This window comes from Erythranthe guttata, chromosome 10 (assembly GCF_056151865.1).
Source record: "Erythranthe guttata isolate IM_541 chromosome 10, IM_541, whole genome shotgun sequence".
Taxonomy (NCBI): Eukaryota; Viridiplantae; Streptophyta; class Magnoliopsida; order Lamiales; family Phrymaceae; genus Erythranthe; species Erythranthe guttata.
In genome coordinates this window covers 12,711,951-12,718,498 of record NC_142542.1, presented here as the reverse complement: position 1 = coordinate 12,718,498, position 6,548 = coordinate 12,711,951, and the positions used below count along the sequence as shown (strand labels likewise).

Sequence of the window (6,548 nt, the reverse complement as noted above, 5' to 3'; positions counted from 1 at the left end):
TGTAATCGAAACTAGTTCGATCTAAAATTTTTAAATTCCGCTGCGTATACATGCACGATCCCCAACAATAATTGGAAAAACAATTCTTACAAAATAAAATCAAATAAAATTTTATCACTAAATTATTCAATTGATAGATCTTTTATTGTAATTGGTGGAAATATTATGTACGTAGAACTATTTGGAAGAAAATATGATTTTTAAATACCTTGATAACCAAATAATTGAAGATTTTTTTTTTTGTAAAATATTTTTTTGTGATAAAAAAATATAATTTTTAAATACCACTAAAAATATTAAATTAGCTTTAAAAATTCATGTGCGCTGCATCATGCATGATATATTTTGTTTCGAGAGTGCAAAATGTTATTAATTCGTTCGAGGTGCAAAATGTCAAAATGATATATTTCAAGGTTGCAAAGTGGGATTAAGCCATATATAATTAGGAGGTAAATTACCGTCCATGAAGTAAGTTCAAATTACTAAAAATCCCCTCATGTTTGAATAATTACAATTACTCCATCAACTATGAATCTTCTTACATGTCCACCCTTGCGGTGTCAAATTTAGTTGAATCATCTAGACTTTATAGAATATTCTGCAGTTTGTACGAGTCTTATCTCATTCGATCTCCACATTTTGAAACAAGATAATCGTAAGATTATATAGAATATATATCCCCATCACTTTTTATACCGAAAATACCCCTTCCTTACATAAATCAACATAGATCATTATTTAGACTACATTTAATATTTTCGTATTTGTTGTAGTGAATCATAATTGTTCTTATTCAATTGTATGATTGGGTCGACAATTATTTGTAATATGTATGTTAAAAAGTTGGTTGTCGGCCGTCGGGTAATATCGGTCAACCAACTATATGCATTAAGTTTCTACTACTTTTATTTGAGGTGTTTGGTATTTTTATTTTAGTTTCAAATTTCTATTCTATATAGCATTTATTAAAAGTTGACTAAAACTCTAAAAGACGTAGACCTAATTGTCGAATTTGTGGATTGTTGACTAATTATTCAGTTCATGCTATATGAGAAACACATAAATTTCACTAATTAAGACATATAGCCTAAAATATTTGGATTTTATTATAATATTGTTGAACTATTGATGTTCAATTATAAGAATATAATATTAGTTTAACAACATAGCAAAACAAAATAATTTATTGTTACATAATTGTACTGAATAATCAGTACTAAAAAAAAAAAAAACTCATGTGTTCATTGACTAATTGTCTAAATGAACTCTTAAAAACAGTTTGAAGGTGGTATGGCCTTTATCATAAAGTATTTTCAATTTTTCATTTTTGTAGTTTTTTTTTTCTTAATATTATTTACTAATATTTCTAACTAAAAGGACTCAACCAAAGAGCCCGGCAAAATTGTTCATTTGCAGTTATGTGTGGTCTAAAGGTTACCAATTGAAGAATCTCTACAACAGATCATGTCTTTCTATGCATTTATATATATATATATATATATATATATATATATATATATATATATATATATATATATATATATATATATATATATATATATATATGTGTGTGTGTGTGTGTGTATTATTAATTTATAAGTAATTGAATTATACTTATGTCTAGTGACTGATATACATTTCATATTTTGGTTTATTACATGTGTTAAAAAAAATGGAAATTGGATGAATTTGATTGAAATCAGTACTCTAGAAAATTTGGTTTTTTTTATGTAAAAGTGAAAAATTAATTCTAATTTCATTCCAAAATTATTTGAAAGAGTTGAAAATTGGATTAAGAAACTTGTTCCAAAATAAAAAAATTGTTGGATTGGAATTGGAAATTCCATCTCTTTTATCCACCTATAATAACAATATCGATATAAAGGGTAAATGACAAATATGCCCATGACAAGGGCACTTAATTAAAAGAGGGACATCTAACTTTTTTGTCTTTCAAATAAATCCAGCCCATTCAAACTTATTTGCAAATAAAGAAAATTCTTTTATATATACCAAAATTACCCCCAAATCATTGAAACACAATTCAACTCCAATTTCATGATTTACACCCCAATTTAGCCAAATTTCATCAATTAACCATTTTTAACTCTAATTTCAATTTTGACCCGCCACCTCTGGAGACCGCCGATCATCCGCTGGTCTCCGCGTTGACTTTTTTTTTTTTTTTTTACCGGTAGGTCAACCACCGTTGACCGCCGCGTCTCCGGCGTTGAACTTTTTTTTTTTCTTCATAAATTTGTTTTTTCTTAAAAAAATATTTTAATTAATATTATTGTCTTGGCTACTAAATTATTGTCTCCAACAGTTATTTAACTGTTGGAGACAGTAATTTAACTGTTAATTGACTTTTTTTTCTTCAAAAATATTGTAATTAATATTACTGTCTTGGCTGCTAAATTACTGTCTCCAGCAGTTATTTAACTGTAGAGACAATAATTTAACTGTTAATTGACTTTTTTTTTTTTTAATTTTGTTTTCTTAAAAATATTATTTTAATTAATATTACTGTCTTGGCTGCTAAATTACTGTTTCCAACATTAATTTAACTATCTCAGACAGTAATATAAATAATATTACAGTTCGAGAAAATAATATGCATAATATTACTGTCCCAAACAGTAATATTACTGTGTGAGACAATAATTTAGTAGCCAAGACAGTAATATTAATTAAAATATTTTTTTCTAAGAAAAGAAAAATCGAAAAAAAAAACAAAAGTTAACGTCGGAGACCGACGGTCAACGGTGGTTGACCGGCCGGAAAAAAAGTCAACGCCGGAGACCCGCTGTCTCTGGCCGTTAACGTCGGAATCTGGCCGGAAAAAAAAATTCCGAAAAAAAATATTTTTTCAACAAATTATTATTTTGGGGGTTAATGTGATATATTTGTTTAAATCCGGGGTCAATGTGTAATATTAAGGAAGTTAGAGCATAATGGATGTAAATGATAAGAATTATATTATGGAGGGTATTTTAGACTAAAGACATGGGGATGAGTTTATTTGAAAGACTGTTTTTTTTGTGGACCAATGTGCATTTAAGTCCCATGTGATGGACCTATTTGTCATTCGCCCTATAATAAAAGTAAGGGAAAATTGCACATCACCCCCTAAAAAATTCTAATTTTTGCACTTTACTCCCTCAAAATTTTAAAAAGTGAATGTCCCCCTTCAAAATATTATTCTTGATGCAAATTGTCCCGATAGCAAAATTTCGATGGATTATTCATCGGCATTTGAGTATTTTTGTTGCACATTGCCCCTTTATATGCTATTTTTGTTGCACGTTACCCCTTAAAAACAATATCTTTTTGCACATTACCCCTTTAAAATGTTATTTTTGTTGCACAATGCCCATAAAAAAATGGCTTATGGGGCAAAGTGCAACCAAAATAATATTTTGAAGGGGGATTATCCAGTTTTTGAATTTTTAGGGAGGAAAGTGTAAAAATGGAAAATTTGTAAGGGGTGAAGTACATTTTGTCCTAAAAGTAATTTGAAGAAAAGAAAAATGGAACTTTTGAAAAAGTTTACAAAAATTAAAATTAGATATAAAAAGAAATCCGTTTTCTTCCATTTTTAGCACGCAAAAATACACACATCTATGCTAATAGTTTCGTTTTGTTGCAATAGTTATTAATTTGTGTCGATGTTCCAATTTTGCATGCAATGTTGTTTTAGTTGTATAACATAAAGAAAAAACATGATTAAATGAGACGCAAATTTAATGTAGTTCAAATAGAATTTAATCAAAAAATATTTCATAGAGCAAATACAAAATTCCACTGTATTCAAAATCACATTTACAATATTATGATGTATTCAATAAACGAAAGGTTCCCTCTTTGTTTTGACGTCGTTCGTGTAGTTTCAAATATACCAGCTCCTCAAATCTGTATGGTTGAATCCCCTTCAATGCTAATTCACATGGGATTGAGAACTGAAATCCAAGAACGATTCTAGCGCACGCACACACACACACACACACACACACACACATTTATATAAAAGCAACCTATTAGACTTTGAATCGTCCGGTTCTAAAAGTTTAAACCTATCACCCGCCCTACAATCGTTTAACTTCGAAGTGCCCACTTTAGGCGGGTCAATTTTAATTTGGGTTACAAACCCGCCAAATATGTAACCATTTTCCATCCCTATCTTTATTTCTAATAATAGTTTTGGCCAAAAACTCAAGCAAACTACCAAATAAAGCACAAAAGGGTGAAATGTTTGGCATTGGCTTCGCTTTTTGAAGGAAAATATTATTATTTTTGCTCCACTTTTTCTCAAGAGCTTTTCAGTTTTGTCCTAAGATAAGGGCCAAAACTTAATATTGGGATTTCCCATCAACTTAATAAATTTCTTTTGGTCCATATTTTATGTGACTTTAGAATTTGAATGACACATTAAATGTATTTTTTTTAATGAATAGAACCAGCAGCCAACTATATAATTGCACTGGGTAAACATAAACTCTCTTATAATAGTTGGCTAATTATACGAGAGTTGTAACCATGTGTGACAAACTCGACCTAGTGATCGTTGGTAAAGGAATTTGAATCTGGGTCAATTGACATATGCTCACTTGCTCCAACAGCTAGGCCATTCTTTGCGGGACCAATGTATTTTTTCTAATTTTACACTTGTTACTTCAACCTTTTCAAAAAAACTATTTTGTATCATCTCATTTTGAATGTAGGTTATTTTAGTATTTCTAATGTTTTTTTTGGGCAAGATTCAACTACAATATGTTTAATTAATTTCTTACTCCGTGTATCGAAATCTTAAACGACATATTTTGAATGAAACTGAGGGAGTACATTAATCTTTTTCCGGCAAAAAATCAGGGCGGTCCGGTAGCTCATCTATAATTTGTGTAAACATCATTTCCACGCGTTTTACAGGGCTAGTAGCTCTTCGTCATTTGGGATCTTCCATTATTACCAACCTTTAACTGAAAATGGAGGAGCATCACAGTCAAAACTGTTAACATGTGATGAGAGAAAAAAACGCTGACAGACAATATAACTAACTACCTTCGGTGTGTCATTTTTTTCGATTGATATTCCACAACCAACATGGATTGGATCTTCACCGTAGTGACGGTTCATAGCCTGGAAAATAATTCAACAAATGAAACAATTACGCAATAAAGTAAGGAAAAATTATAAAAAAAAAAGTGTGTAAAAACAATTTTCATCTGTCACAACTTGAATTATATGAGGAGGCTTCTGCCTCGTTTTTTCAACTAGAGATGATCTTTGTGTTCTCGATAATGCTTTCGTGTATCGCTGAACATAAACTAGACAGAGCTCAAATTCAAAACAAAACATAATTAAAATTCCTTGAACGAGAGATAAAAAAAAAAGAGAGAGATTAACAAAAATTTCACCTCTATAGGCAGGTAATTCGGCCTCGTTGGTTTTCCAACATCAAGGCATGGCATGTTCGATGAATACACAAGTTCTATATTAGGGCGTTAAACAGAAGAGTCATAAACCGTAATCTCGACACTCTCTTCATCATCATCTCCCGGACTAAAACTGAATATATAAATCAACATCAGAGATCTTTTAGCAAAGAGTAGGGTAAAAAAAAAAAAGTAAGATTAGAAAAACTGTGTTACTTACAGTTGCTGATTACAAGGTTTCTCACTTAAACCGATAACTTCGAATTCAACACGACTATTAATTCCTCGCCATAATTCTCATACTCTTGAGCATCTTTTTGGCCTGTTCTTCAGTCATAGTGCCGTTAACAAGCAAATCTCAAAAGGCTACCAATATGCAGTTGAAAAGCCATATATGCATATACCTTTCCCCAGTCATTATCGCGAGTTTCGTTGACTTTCTGGTTAGCAAGAAGAAAGTCAACTACCGGTCCGGTTCAAATATGACGTTGGCCGAAACATCTAAGAGAATATACTTTAGTATCATTGTTTACTTGTACAGATGGAGAACAATGCTCTGTGCTGCCATTTTCTTCCATCTCTGCTTTTGAATCTGATCAAAGAGTTATGCATTTCAATAAATTAAAAATAAATAAATCAAAAGAAATCCAGAGAATTAATGAACAGCAAACATCAGCAAATGTTCATCAATTTCCAGCAAATAAGCTACACAAAACCCTAAAAATACAGAGGAGCAAAAATGCAATGTATACACACAATATATACATACAATATACATTCCACATAAAACGCATGCGTGTATGCACATATACACACAATATATACATACACACGAAATCTGTGTTTTTCAGGGAGGAAATGGAGGGAAAATAAGGATAGAGATGCTTTTTGAAGAATTTTGATCCGCTGCGGCTGTGTGTACTGGAAGAATGGTTTCAAAGTTGAGATTATTGGTCTACAATTGAATATAGGGTAAATTACAACCACCCCTGAGGTATGGTCAAATTACAAAACCCCCCTCTTGTTTGAGTAACTACATCCACCCTTCAACCATAAATCTTCTTACACGTCCACCCTTGCGGTTTCAAATTTAATGGAATCTTCCATATAATCACT

At 30.9% G+C, this 6,548-nt stretch overlaps 1 long non-coding RNA gene across 1 annotated transcript; it reads right to left on the bottom strand.

Moving 5' to 3' along the window:
* Positions 1–4,836: 4,836 nt before the first annotated feature.
* Positions 4,837–6,159, bottom strand: LOC148767553 (uncharacterized). Its single transcript, XR_016033974.1, has 5 exons — positions 5,837–6,159; positions 5,653–5,754; positions 5,415–5,565; positions 5,059–5,136; positions 4,837–4,976 (listed from the first exon to the last, which is right to left on the bottom strand). It is a non-coding gene; the product is annotated as an uncharacterized LOC148767553 (long non-coding RNA).
* Positions 6,160–6,548: the final 389 nt, after the last annotated feature.